The sequence below is a fragment of the Hibiscus syriacus genome, unplaced genomic scaffold, assembly GCF_006381635.1.
Source record: "Hibiscus syriacus cultivar Baekdansim isolate YM2019G1 unplaced genomic scaffold, ASM638163v2 tig00112131_pilon, whole genome shotgun sequence".
Classification (NCBI taxonomy): Eukaryota; Viridiplantae; Streptophyta; class Magnoliopsida; order Malvales; family Malvaceae; genus Hibiscus; species Hibiscus syriacus.
The window spans coordinates 180,603-196,659 of record NW_024063261.1 but is presented as its reverse complement, the minus strand read 5'-3'; the positions used below and the strand labels follow the sequence as shown (position 1 = coordinate 196,659).

Below are 16,057 nucleotides of genomic sequence, written 5' to 3'. Positions count from 1 at the left end.
GATGTTTCCTATAGCACAAATGTTGATGAATCAAATGTTGTTCTAGTCCAGGTATGACCAATATCAGTATGAATCAGCTAGTTGATGGTGTTGCTGAAACGTATAACACTGATAGTGAGTCCTATCCACATGAAATCATGCTTGAATCAACTGTATCACTAAATGCTACTCGTGTTCCTCCTAAAACAACTACTAATGCCCATCCTATGGTTACTAGAAGTAAAAGCGGCATTAGGAAACCGAGAATTTATCAAGTTGCGTGTGCTATTAGAGAGCCTCACGATATAAAAGAGGCTTTCATGCATCCTCATTAGAAGACTGCTGCTCAAGCTGAATATGATGCATTAGTTCAAAACAAAACATGGTATCTTTTTCCTCTTCCTGCAAATAGGTGAGTTGTTGCGTGCAAATGGTTGTTTAAAGTAAAACGAAAAGTTGATGGTTCTGTGGCTCGATATAAAGCTCGTCTTGTAGCAAGGGGCTTTCTTCAAGAACCAGGAGTTGACTTTCATGAGGTTTTCAGTCCAGTGGTTAAACCTTCTACAGTTCGTATTATACATTCCCTTGCTTTGACTAATGGTTGGGCGTTAAGACAAATAGATATTAATAATGCTTTCTTGAATGGAATTATCACTGAAGAAGTTTATATGATTCAACCACCAGGTTATGAGCTAGGTGATGTGAACATTGCTTATAAGCTTCATAAAGCTATTTATAGACTGAAACAAGCTCCTCAAGCTTGGTTTGAACGACTCCGTATATACTTGGAGTCTGAGGGATTTGTATTAGCCAAATCTGATTCATCTCTTTATATTTAGAAGACAGCTACCAGTATTATATACTTGTTAGTATATGTTGATGACATAATACTTATTGGGAATAAAGTTGATGAAGTGCAACTTGTCATTGACAAATTGAATGTGCAGTTTTCCTTGAAGGATCTTGGAACCTTAAACTATTTTTTGGGTGTTGAAGTCTGTTATGACTCAGGTGATATTGTGTTGAGTCAGAGAAAGTACATTAAGGACTTGCTCCAGCATAGTGGTTTTGCTGGGGCTAGGAATCTTTCTACACCAATGGTGTCGAGTTGTAAACTGTCGAGTAAGGGTGAACCCATCTTTAAAGATGCAGCTTACTACAGGAGTGTTGTTGATGCATTACAGTATGTTGTAATTACTCGTCCAGATGTTGCCTTTGTAGTTAATCGAGTATGTCAGTTTATGCAAGCACCACTGGAGTCTCATTTTCAGGCAGTGAAGCGAATCCTACGCTATCTGCAGGGTACCGTTGATTTTGGGTTACGGTTTTTACCTTTCTCCAAATTAACGCTATCTGGCTTTGCTGATACTAACTGGGGATCGGATGTAGATGATAGGCGTTCAACATCTGGTTATTGTATTTACTTTTCTGGAAACTTAGTATCATAGAGCTCTCGTAATCAACAGGTGGTAGCTTGATCTACTGTTGAGGATGAATATCGAAGTGTTGCATGTGCTGCAGTTGACATGTGATAGAGTTTATCTTTACTTTCTGAGTTGCATATTGTGGTGCATGGTACACCTACTCTATGGTGTGATAATTCAAGTGCGTGTGTGCTAATCCAGTTCTTCATTCTAAGTTTAAGCATGTGGAACTGGATTTATTCTTTGTTCGAGAGATGGTTACTGCTGGAACATTACAAGTTCATGAAATTCCAGCAATTGAACAAGTAGCTGACATTTTCACGAAACCACTCTCTGCTCCTTTGTTTCTAAAGCATAGAATACGATTACTAATTGCTCAACTCAAAGATAAGTCTATAATTCCTGCACTGTGTAATGAAGCCATTGTTGAGGATGTTGATGAATGCAGTTTGAAGCGTTGCAAAATCATTGAGCAGGGTGAATGTTGATGAATGTAATTCGAAATGTTAAAGGTTATTGAGCAGGGTGAATGTTGATGAATGCAAATTTTCAAGAGTAATTGAGTAGGGTGAATGTTGGAGTATGAAATACATTGCAGCACTACTATACTGTTGTTACCTACTGAATGATGTTAAGTATGGGTTTGTTAAGATTCTGTTATGAGTTTGTTTGCTTACGTGTATTCAGCTCACGTGTATTCCCTCTCTTTGCGTGTTAAGCTGTCAATTGAGTTAGTTAGTACTGTTATTCTGCAGTTAGTACTTTTATTCTGTTTAGTATATAAGTACCTATTGCTAAGTATGAAATGTGTGTGATTGTTTTTTAATAAAATGAATGAGAAGTTATTCTTCATTCTCCTTTCTTCTTGTGTTTCAATGATAGTTTAGCTGCTATCATAACAAATATGTGTAGCTGTGAAACCGTAATAGATGGCTTTTTCAGTCAAATTATTTGACCTTATAACTTTATGTCTTCTTTATGAGGTCAGTGGATCAAATGTATGATTGCCCTTAGCTAGTCTTGTTGGTTCTTTTGCGGAGAATGGGTTGCACATGTCCCCATTAACATTCCCCTTTTCCTTGGTAACTCATCTTCCCAATTAAATGTGATTTATTTAATATCAAGAGGCTTTAAATAAAAAAATAATAATATCATTTTTCTTATCTTTTAATTTATATATATTTTTTCGATCATCTTTGTACAATATCATGTTTAATACCTTATCCTTTTTATGATTAGCACTTAGAAAAATTATATTACTTTGATTAGATAATATAATAATCAAAATGAGAATTAACATGTACATAGGGAAAAAGAAAAGAAAAGGTAAAACTCATTATATACCGTTGACAGTGAAAAAGGGAGGGTGAATGAGCATGTCGGCCATTGTTTCACTTGGGACATAATCTAAGGTAATTGTCCTCCCAAAACTATGCTTTGAAGTGGTGAATTTTAGGAATATAAACTGTAACAAATTGATAATACTACATTCATGGCATTGATTTTAACATATATATATGAGTTGGTTTAGAGTTTGTTTGTCATTCTTTTTCACAATAAATGTCATTGTCGACAATAGAAGGAACATCAAGGACAATGATGATGCAAAGATGAGGGCATAGTGGGTTCCAGAAATAAAGTATACTACATAATATTATTCTTTTTTATATCTTACTTCGAACAATTATATTTAAAGAGTGTGTGTTGTCATCGTTAAGAATAATTATACACAGATACTATCATTGCAATCACTTCAGACTATTCACATAAAAAATATTATGTAAACATAACAGAAACATACAATCAATAACCTTCCCCTTTTGCAGTCGATTCCGTGGCTGGGCTGCTTGTTGATGGCAGTGTTCATAGATTGTTTCGAGTTTGTCAATCATGCTAAAACTTCATTTATTACTTGAATGAGTTGAGTTGCAAGGATATTGAATTTACCGTCAAGCGAACCAGAGCGCAATTTACACCTTTGAAGAATGGATGTGCCTTACGCCAACCTAATCTGGTTTACGGATCACTATGCAATAAACGATGCATTAACTGCTTTGCATGGCGACTTACCTGCATCCATGCATATATTTATTTGGATTGTGACTTAGAAAGAGTATGTTGTTCTCTTTAAAGGTTCTAAGTTTAAAGGTCTTTCAGATAATCATCTTTTCTATAGTCCAAACAACACCTAAATGGCATATATCCATATGAAGTTTACCCATTTTATTATAATTTTTGTTATAAAATTGACACCCGTGATGAAGTTAACATATCAACCCAATGGGACAAAATATAATTAATAATTTAATAATAAAACTGAGAGAAACAAAATTAAAATTAAGAAATTTAAATAAATATTTATATATATATATTAATAATAAAAAAGAAGGCGACGAAGTAGAGTTTCGTTCCTGATTGACACAATCAATTCATGTATGCGGATCCGAACAATCCTCAGTCCAAGCTAATTTCTATAACGAAGCCTTGGACCGAAACACATGGAAAACATAAACACAACACCAAACAGAACAACAACAAATGCCAAAATCAAAACAATCACAAAAACCAATAAAATTTTTTAAGAGCAAATGACCTCTCCCCGGCACCGCACCGCACAACGCAGCTATAAACGCTCACTCGTATACTTGTTCTCTACCATGATTTTATTCTACATCCTATACTCAAACATCTTGTTGAGCGACGATGACCGCAACAAAAAGTACACAAATCTCTCCACCAAACTCGATTCATCCTCAAACCATTCCTTCACTACTAATTCATCGTCGTCGTCTTCGAATGTACCGGAGGAAACAAAGCCAGAACTGGCGAAGACCATCGAACTGACCAGACACTACCACGGCTACAACACCGAGCTCAAACACATCGTTTTCGGGATAGCAGCCTCGTCGAACTTATGGGAAACTCGGAAAGAGTACATCAAAGCATGGTGGAGGCCGAATCAAACTAGGGGTGTAGTGTGGGTGGATAAGAAAGTGAGGACCTATAAAACGAAAAAGTGCCCCAGATTAGGGTCTCTCAAGACACTTCAAGGTTCAAGTACTCAAACAACATGGGTCTCGTTCGGCATTGAGGATTACGCGTGTGATATCCGAGACACTTAAGCTCGGGATGAAGGACGTGAGGTGGTTCGTAATGGGGGACGACGACACAGTGTTTATCGTCGACACGTCGTGAAGGTGCTTTCCAATACGACCATACGCAGTTTTATTACATCGGAAGTGGATCGGAGTGCCATATTCAGAACATATTGTTTTCGTATGCTATGGCGTATGGTGGGGGCGGGTTCGCAATAAGCTATCCGTTGGCTAAAGAATTGTCGAAGATGCAAGATAAATGCATCCAACGATATCCGGGATTGTACGGTAGTGATGATAGGATTCAGGCTTGCATGGCGGAGCTTGGAGTGCCACTCACCAGGGAACTTGGTTTCCATCAGGTAATCAAATTACTTCTTGAATCAATGTACGCTAATTATCTTTTGGTCCTTATATTATACTTAACTTGATGTTTTAGTCCTTGTAACTATTATTTTTGAAGTTTTCACCTTGCTTTTGTACAGTATGATGTGTATGGAGATTTGCTAGGCCTGTTGGGAGCCCACCCAGTGACTCCATTTGTATCACTTCACCACCTAGATGTAGTGGAACCTGTCTTCCCCAGGATGAAACGAGTCAAAGCAGTCGAACACCTGCTTGAAGCTGCCAATGTGGACTCGGCGAGTTTGATGCAACAATCGATATGCTACGATTCGAATCGGTTTTGGTCGATCTCGGTCTCTTGGGGCTATGTGGTTCAAATCATGTGGGGAGTGATGTCTCCTAGAGAGCTCGAGATGCCGTCGAGAACTTTTCTCAATTGGTACAAGGGAGCCGATTACACTGCTTATGCATTCAACACTAGGCCTGTTGAAAGGCACCCTTGTCTAAAGCCCTTCCTTTTCTATATGAGAAAGGTTACATTTGATCGTCCTAGTAGGCAAACGATCGGCGTTTACTTCCGTCATAAAATCAAGAGTCGTCAATGTCGGTGGAGAATGGCCTCCCCGGAGAAATTCGATTACGTTATCGTCATAAAAAAACAGGACGATCAGCGATGGCGAAAGGTACAATAATTTATTTTTCTTCGTAGATCACCATAGGAATGGCATTAGAAACATGAACCCTAATGTTGTTTTGTTTTTTTGCAGTCACCAAGGAGGGATTGTTGCAGAGTTCTTCAATCAGAAACAAATAACTCAATGATTATATCAGTGGGGAATTGCAGAGAGGGTGAAATCAGTGAGTTAAAACTGATTTAGGAATCATGATAGCTCATTTTTTTCAATGGTTTTTTTAGTCTTCCTTTTTACCCCAAGGCATACATGAAACGAGTCACTCACAATGTAACCTAGAAAAATCTGAAACTACTCCAACAAGCTCAGAGAAAGCAAACAAATAATTCACCCAGAATTCAGTAAATCATTGAGGCGAATCTCATACATTGGATGTTCATGCTGTTTTCTCTTGATGGTGTCTCATACATGTGTAATTTTCAGTTCAACATGATGTATATCAACGATTTTGCCATCATCATCTCCACATTCACTGCTTTTTTATTAAAAAAAATGAAATATTTACTACAGCTTTCTCGATAACCAAACAAAAGGGTATAACTTCATTAGCTATTATTTCAGAATCATCAAAATCAAATCAAATCAAATTCTTGATTCTTCGAACAGTACTTTAATTATTGTTTCTAATTTCTTTGATTCCAATTAGAGAAAATAACCTTAGTGACCAAAAATCTCATATAATATACGATTTTAACCAATTTTTTTCGGATTTGCCAAAATGACCAATAAAATCGCAATGCGATCGCTAATTCGCAACGCGATCTCCATTATCGCAAATCAGTTTCCAGATTCGCAACGCGATTATGACTATCGCAATGCGATTTTCCAATTTCACGTTGCGATTTTCCCAATTCGCAATGCGAATAAGTAAATCGCAATGCGAATTTTGAAAATCGCAATGCGAATTTTGAAAATCGCAACGCGATACTGACTATCGCAACGCGATAATACAAAATCGCAACGCGATACTGACTTTCGCAACTCGATACTTAATTTCGCAACGCAATACTGACTTTCGCAACGAGATAATACATAATCGCAATGCGATTTTTAAAACGCCATTAGTATCGCAAAGCGTATTTTATTTTCAAATTCCAAACACGAATATTAATATATTGGAACACTGAACCGTCCACAGTATATCCCGTAATCGCAACTCATAACCTAAAACCTAAAATCACAACTCAGTCCCATCTCCATCTCTCACTCTCTCACCCATCTCCGACGAAATCCGTCCCCATCTCCGGCGAAATCCGTCTATCTCCATCTCTCAGAGCCACCCTCACAATCAGAAATGGAAAATCAACCAAATCAACCACCGAGGGTTAGTTTTTTTAATTATTTTCTTTTTGAAATTTTTGCATTATTATTAGGTTTTTCATATTGAAATTGATGATAAGTTTACTGGTAATTTCAATAATAGATTAACCATTTCACTTAGATTGCTTATTAAATCAAACGAGAATCGCAACGCGAAATGAAAATCGCAACGACAAAATCGCAACGCGATTTTATTCTCTCGTTGCGATAGTCAAATTCGCGTTGCGATTGTCATTTTCGTGTTGCGATTTTCATTTTCAGAAACTATTCTTCTTCTGCAAATTGAAACTTGAATGAATTGCATTACTTCAACCAAAAAACAAAGACAAAAAAGAAATTCACAGTGTTGCAAATTTAAGTTTGAAGAATAAACTACTACTCTTTATGTTTATTATTGTTTTTGGTATATCTTCACAGTGTAGTTTTTGGTATATCTAACTTAGTATGTTTATTGTTTTTGTAGAACTTTTATTCGGCTCAATTAACCTTAAGAAATAAAGTCAGCCTGGCCAAAACAATTGCGTCGAAGCTTTCACCTTCACAAAGAAAAATGTTTGAGGATACTTGCTTCGGGCCATGGCTGAAAGTACAACATCCCGGTGGAGATGCGATGTTGACACACCTGTTTCTTCAAACCATGACTAGGGATCTACCAGATACTATACAACGTCGTGATGAAGAGATATGGTTTAATTTTCCACCGGCGTATACGTGTTTTGGGCGGGAGGAGTTTTGCTTAATCACCGGTCTACGCTTCGAACACGATGATGTAGGTCGGTACACTAGACACATTACCCGCCCATCATGGTTATCCCGGGTTTTTCCCGAGCTGGAGAGGCCGAATCTACACGTGGAAGACCTGACGATATTATTGAATAAGAAAGATGGTTTTACTCGGATGGATGACGTCGATGTTGTTCGAGTATGCCTTCTAATACTTTTGCATGCCGGCTTTTTAGGCAGAGAGGCCAGACAACCTATTCCGAATGATCTAATCAAATTGGTAGAAGACCTAAATGCGTGGAACCTGTTCCGTGGGGCTCGTATTTATGGAAAGCTACATGGAATAAGTTATCGTCTGCCTTGGATGATCGAAAAAGTTTGCATGGCGATGGTTTCAAATACACTTTGACAAGCTTTATTTGGGCCTTTAAGGTAAGAATTTTTATATAATGTTTCCAAAATTATAAGTAATTATTTAACAATTACTAATGTTTGTTATTATATTGTTTGTAGATTTGGATATTTGAGGCCTTTCCCGCCATGAAGACATATGCAATAAAAACTTCAAATGATATTCCCAGGGCTATTTCCTGGAAGAGGAAACGGACCTTGCAATGGGAAGATTTACTACGGTATACGACAATAAATAATGTAAGTTAACATAAATACTACCATATGTTTATAAACAAGTTATTACTAGTACACGTTTAACTTTGTTTGAGCTTTTATATTGTTAGGATGCCAACACTCCATTACAGAGGCTGACACCCACGGAAGCTGAGCTTACCACTGATTGGTGGCAAGCTAGTAAGTGTTGTTTTGATGGCACGGATGATGAGCAGCCTCCACTTCGGGAGCCATCACCTCACCCAGAGCTATCACCTCACCCAGAGCCATCACCTGATCGACCCGACTATACACCTCCACAACGACAGTCATCACCTATTCTATCACATCATCGAGCCTCTTCTCCACCATCACCGCAAGATAGGCGACCGGCAAAGATGCCACGACATTTATCTCCCTGTTCTCCACCTCCACCTCCACGGGATGAGTTAGGAGAGTTACGTGATGGTCAATGCCTTGCGTGAGGAGGTCGGTACTTTACGCAAAGACGATGGTGCATGGCGTGTTGAGGTGTCTACTTTACGCGGTGAGGTAGCCGCTCTACGTGAGATAGTAGCATCGTTGCAGAATGAGGTTCATACTCTACGCAACGAGGTAAGTTTAAGATTTTCATATTTAACTTGATGATAAATTTACTCGTAATTTCACTTAGATTAACATTTCACTTAGATTGCTTAATAAATTCATTCGGTTGCTGCCAATACTGCTAAACTATTTTTGTTAGTATTTGTTTTTGGTTTTATTTTTGTCTTTTGGTTGAAGTAATGCAATCCATTCAAGTTTCAATTTGCAGAAGAAGAATAATTTACTTTCGCAACACAAAAATGACTATCGCAACGCGAAATGAAAATCACAACGACAAAATCGCAATGCGAAATGAAAATTGCAACGACAAAATCACAACGCGAAATGAAAATCGCAATGCGATTTGTGTTTCGCGTTGCGATTTTGTCGTTGCGATTTTCATTTCGCATTGCGATTTTGTCGTTGCGATTTTCATTTCGCATTGCGATAGCCATTTCCGCGTTGCGATAGTCATTTCCGCGTTGCGATAGTCATTTTCGTGTTGCAAAAGTAAACTATTCTTCTTCTTGAATGTTTATATGTTGTCCTTTTAAATGTTTATATAAGTGCTTACTTCTGGAATGTTATATGATGCATTTTGTGAACTATGATAGAATAATGACTTGGGTGAATACAATGCAAGTTTGAAACATATTTGTCTTTGTTTAATATCATGTATGTTTATTTACTGATTTATGTATTAATTTTTTTAGCGGCCCGATAAGGTGGATGCTTTACGTCGGGTTTTCCTTGCACGACGGAGTTCACGCATCAGACGGCGTGCACTTGCTATTACGTATCCGTTCACCCCAATGGTACGAAGACTCCGCAAGAAGAAGCCCGACTCACCTGTCATCCCTCAAGAGTCCCCTCCAATCGTTCAAGAGGCCCTATCATCCCTCAAGAGTCCCCCCCACCGTTCAAGAGGCCACTGTCATCGTTGAAGAGGTCCCTCCCACCATTCTAGAGCCCGATTCACATGGGGTAATATATCGAATTATTGAGAAACCCCCACCGTTGGATATGATGGATGAGGGTTGGCTCTCGTATGAGTTACCGGCTAGTACCCTTCCGGTATCTGAAGTGGAGAGAGACAACTACCGGAAACAATTCTGGATAATACCTTTGGGCTAAGACCGCAGTTGATTTTTATCTAGCGGAGCCAAGGGTGTTACATTGACATAAGCAAACTCAACGATGAGATGTATTTGTTGCTTAATCGGTCTTGGTGGGGTATGTTATTAGGGGTTGAAGACATTGGATATTTCGATGGGGAGGTAAGTCTTATATTTGTCTTATATATGATTTTGATTAATTTTTTTAAAAATTAATGTAATTCACTAATATATGTCTTTTTTTTGTAAAACAACATATCGATGCGTGGGTGTCACGTCTTTTAATAATAAGGAAGCTTAGGAAAAATAAAAAAAATTCATGATATACAATAATACCGACGGCTTTTCACGCAGTTCACTTGAAGAATCAACGAGATGAATCATTTTTGTTGGGCAATGGACAAGCTAAACTTTATCCTGCATGGTGGGAGGTCGATAAGGTTAGTGTTTATTTTTAAAATTTTTTAAAGGTGTTCATAAATAAGTGCGCAAATAAATGAATTATTACTTATGATTGCATGTGTTTATCCCTGTTTTGGAACGTCGTCATTGGCTTCTCGTCCAACTTCAGCTCCCATCCCTGAAGATAATAGTATATGACAGCATGATAAATTACATATCACTGTCTGATTTGAGAGATATTATCAAGGGATGGAGCTCTCATTTGGCTAAATTCTTGGATGGATTAATTATTGGACTCATTCTGGATACAAGAAGCCAAAGAAGTTCAATGTCACAGTTGTCAGAGACGAGACCGTGCCACAACAATCGTCGAGAGCCAGAGGGGATTATGGTCCTCTCGTATGCATGTGCTTGGCGCGTTTGACGACGGGAAGCACAGAGTTTCTACCTCCCACCGATAGAGATAGAGCTGCAGTAGGCTTGTGGTTTTGGCATTATATGGCTAGAGCGATATATTCTAGACGCTGCCTACCTGCATCCGCGTTATGAAAGTATCCATTGTTAATTGGTAAGTCAAATGCAAGTTTTGTTAACATATATACTCCTTTTGGTTTGAAATGTTTGGTTAAGTACCTAGAATTCAATAATTTGCTGTTTGTAGGTTTTAGATGTGTAGGAAGTCTTGTTTGAGCAAATGTTTGGTTTCTGCAGGTTAATCCTTAAGTGAGCTGCGTGAAATGGATGTACGGGTGCAAAAGTTGATTCATTGATTCAATAATTGATGAGGAAATAAGAATTATTATTTTTTGATTATTTAATTGATTTGTAAAAAATGATTTGTAAATGTTGATTTGTTTAATTGATGTGTACATAATTCTTATTGTGCTTGTTTAATTGATTGAAATGTAATAGTTGATTTGTTGATTTTCAATCTGTATTATGTTGAAGGCAAAACAGACTATCGCAACACGAAACTGACTATCGCAACGAGAAAATCGCAATGCGATTTTCATTTCGCATTGCGATTTTCTAGTTGCGATAGCCATTTTCGCGTTGCGATAGCCATTTACGCGTTGCGATTTCCCCGTTGCGATAGTCAAATGAATGTCTAATAAGTGATAACAACTGAACAGATCATAGCAATGTTCAAACTCAAGTTACTAATACATGCCTAACTGAAAATGTAAAAGTGCATACATAAAATACACATAATACACCATTTGCATTTAAAAATCACCTAAGTTAACAGTCCCAAAAGGTGAAGCCGGTTGTGATTGGGATTTTGAAGATGATTACGATTTTCAGAATCTCATTGCGAAAGTCAGAATCTCATTGCGAAAGTCAGAATCGCGTTGCGAAAGTCAGAATCGCGTTGCGAAAGTCAGTATCGCGTTGCGAAAGTCAGTATCCGTTGCGATTTTGTATTATCTCATTGCGATAGTCAGTATCGCATTACGATTTTCCAAATTCGCATTGTGATTTACTTATTCGCATTGCGAATTGGGAAATCGCAACGCAATACTTACTTTTGCAACTCGATAATACAGAATCACAATGCGATTTTCAAAGTTCGCAATAGGTTTTAGTTTCGCAACACAAATTTTTGTGTATATATCTACGCAGTAGCAACAACTCATAACCTAAATCCCTAAATCGCAACTCATTCCATCTCCATCTATCACTCTCTCCGGCGACATCCATTCCTATATCCGTTCCTACATGCTTCCCCATCCGGCAACAGGTCTTAGTTTCGCAGCTCGTTTGTTTAGTAAATTAATTTACAACCATGAAATCATCTAATGTTGATCATGTTTGGATAGATTTGTGTTTTGGAGGGTCATGGGAGAATATTCATGGTGTTTTACAATATATGCCTTTACCCATGAATCTTCAACTAAAACTGTCATTAAAAAAGTTAACTTATGAAACTCTAATGTTACGTGTTTTAAAGAAATTGAATTTAGAGCCCCTAAGTGGATTTAGGCTATCTTATCAGAAATGGTAAAGTTATTTGTTAACCGGCAATGAAGATGTTGAGCGATTCATTGCTTACATTAGTGTTTCAAGTGATGATGTTACATTGTATGTTGTTGAACCTAGAAAGTATTGTTGGGTCAGTAGCGGGTAATAATCAACTAAGTTTTTCTCAAAAACCCACAACCTTTCTCTAATCCAAATCCCAATCAACTTTCAGCACCAAATTTCGCTTTTCGTATTGACCAATTAGACGATGATGAGCCAACAGAAAAAATTGTGAGTACTAGTCAGTATTCGAAATTTGATCTTGGTCAATACCCGGACTTTGATATTGGTTAATACTCGGATTTTGATGATGTTTCAGAAGAAGAAACAGACCCTGCGTGTAATGATTTTGATATTGGTCAATACCCGAATTTTGATGATGAAACAACCTTTGCCGAGGAAGATGTTGTTGATGATAATGAGGAGGAAGTTACGACTGTAAATGAACATGTTGAACATCCATTCTGTAATTCAATAATCCTGAAGAAGAAAAAGAAGAATAAAAGTCCCCGAAGAAAAGAAAATGCCACGGGAGTATAACTGGAATATGCCAGAATTACTTCAGATACCGGAAGAATAGTTGGTAAAGAAAGCAGTTGATTATTACACAAAAGTTATTCGTATCAAGAAAGATGATTGTTTTGATACAAAGGAAGACTTGAAGATAACTTTGTATACGAAATGTGTGGAAGACGGCTATCAACTAAAAGTTAACAAATCAAGCAAAGATTGTTTCGAAACAAGGTGTATGATTGACAAAAATTGTACGTGGCGTATGATTGCAAAGAGGATAAAAGATTGCGAAATGTTTCAAGTTAGGACTTTTATTGATAAACATACATGTTCAAGAACCCAAGTTTTTCCTCACCATAGACAGGCAAACAAAAAAGTGTTGGGTGGTTTTCTGGCTGAGTTAATGTTTTGAATGGCAGGGTATATCGGGGACAAGAAATTATGACTGACATGAATGCTTGGTTCAAGATTAGTATATCATATTCTCAAGCTTGGAGAGCCAAATGTTATGCCTTGGAATTGTTGAGGGGTCGCCAGAAGCATCGTTTGCCCAACTGCCGGCTTATTGTCACAATTTAAAGCTGAAAAATCCTGGGTCGGTAACTCATATCAAAACAGATAGAGATGGACGCTTTGAGTTGCTGTTTATCGCCATTGGTGCTGCGGTTAGTAAATCAATATAATTCTGTTGACTCATTTTGTTAGTTACATGCATTTCACATTTAAATGATTATATTTCTTGTGTATATTATTTTGTAGATTCGTTCGTTTATTACTTGCATGCGCCCAGTTATTATAGTTGACGGAGCACATTTGAAAGGTCGATACCTTGGAGTAAACTTATTAGCAGTAGCATGGATGCTAACAATGGGATATTGCCAATAGCTTACGGTGTTGGCAAATCTGAAACCTCTGATTCATGGACATGGTTTATGGGGCATCTTAGGGATTGCATAGGTCCTATTAGCAATCTAACAATCATATCCGATAGGGCAAACTCAATTGACAACGCTGTTAGAAGGTGTTTCCCAGATGCTTTTCATGGACTTTGTGGTGTTCATTTGTATAGAAATCTAAAATCAAGGTCTGCTGGTATAAAAAAGCAAAAATGGACATACTGGAAGGCTGTAAAAGCTTATCGGGAAGTGGATTTCAATAAGCATATAAACTGTTTAAGACGTGTTTTTCCTCAGTGTGCTCAAACACTAGAAGATGTCGGGTTTGAAAGATGGTCAAGAGTACATCAACTTGGAGCAAGATATGGTTTCATGACGTAATAGTGCAGAATCAATCAACGCTCTAAGTCGTCATTCCCAGAAATTACCCATTACTATGTTAATGAAGTTTTTCGAGCCTCTATTCAACAGTGGTACTACAAGAAAAGAAACCATGCATGTATTATTTCTTTGAATTCGTAACTTATCATATATTTTACTAAGTATTATTTATTTAAATTTACAGGAACATTGGAACATCGTGTTACACCATGGACTGAAAAAAAGATAACGAAACGTGTTGTGAAGTCAACGTCATGGAGAGTTGAACCATGTTCAAACACTTTGTTTGAAGTACTGGATAATAACTTAAATGGGCTTGTCGATCTAAATGCAAGGACGTGTAGTTGTATGAAATGGCAAACATCTGGTTATCCGTGTGGCCATGTTATAAAAGTTGCTCTTCATCTAAACCAAGATGATTCAAGCACATACTCTATGGATTGCTACACTACAGAAGTATATCAACAGACTTATGCCGAGATTGTCTACCCTATTCCACATCCTTCTGAGTGGGACATACCAGATGACTTACAAACAGTTTTGCCACCAGCCATGGACAGAAGGCTACCTGGCCGACCAAAAAGTCACGAACGTATACCGTCTAAGGGTGAAGAAAAGAAGAGATCGACATGTAGTCGGTGCAAGGAAAGTGGTCATACAAGGTTGACATGTGGATCACCAGTGCCATCACAATCATCTTTTCCTCTACCAAAATATGGATCATCATCAAAATCCAAAGCTCATATGGTGTCAAGAAAAAGGCAATCAAAATCGCAATCATCTTTAAAATCCCAATCACAACTGGCTTCACCTTTTGGGACTGTTAACTTAGGTGATTTTTAAATGCAAACGTTGTATTATGTAGATTTTATGTGTGAACTTTTAACATTTTCAGTTAGGCATGTATTAGTAACTTGAGTTTGAAAATTGCTATGATCTGTTCAGTTGTTATCACTTATTAGGCAATCATTTGACTATCGGAACACGAAAATGACGTTCGCAATCATCTTAATGTCTATCGCAACGCGGAAATTACTATCGCAATGCGAAATGAAAATCGCAACGAGATAATCGCAATACGAAATGAAAATCGCAACGAGAGAATCGCAATGCGAAATGAAAATCGCAACGAGGGAATCGCAAAGCGAAATGAAAATCGCAACGCGAATTTAGTTTCGCGTTGCGATTTTGTCGTTGCGGTTTTTATTTCGCATTGCGATTCTCTAGTTGCGATTTTCATTTCGCATTGCGATTATCTCGTTGCGATTTTCATTTCGTATTGTGATAGTAATTTTTGCCTTCAACATAATGCAGATTGAAATCAACAAAATCAACCATTACATTTCAATCAATTAAACAAGCACAAATAAGAATTATGTTAACATCAATTAAAAAAATCAACTTTTACAAATCACATTTTACAAATCAATTAAACAATCAAAAAATAAGCAATAATTCTTATTTCCTCATCTACTATTGAATCAACTTTTGCAGCCATACATCATTTTCACGCAGCTCACTTCTGAGATTAACCTGCATAAACCAAACATTTGCTCAAACAACACTTTCTACACATCTAAAACCTACAAACATCAAATTATTGAATTCTAGGTACTTAACCAAACATTTTCAAACCACAAGCCTATAACATACCAATTATTTATGGACATTTTTATAACGCAGATGCAGGTAGGCAGCGTCTCGTATATATCGATCTAGCCATATAATGCCAAAACCACAAGCCTACTGCAGCTCTATCTCTATCGGTGGGAGGTAGATACTTTATACTTCCTGTGATCAAACGGTCCAACGCCAAGCATACGAGAGGACCACAATCCCCTCTGGGTCCTTTCGTTTGTTGTGGTGCGGTCTCGTCTCTACTAACTGTAATATTGAGCTTCTTTGGCTCTTGTTTCCAGAACGAGTCCAATAATTTATCGCATCCAAGAATTTAGCCAA

General features: G+C 37.5%; 1 pseudogene; it reads left to right on the top strand.

The window, feature by feature from the left end:
• Positions 1 to 3,936: 3,936 nt before the first annotated feature.
• Positions 3,937 to 5,794, top strand: LOC120174967 (annotated as a pseudogene).
• Positions 5,795 to 16,057: the final 10,263 nt, after the last annotated feature.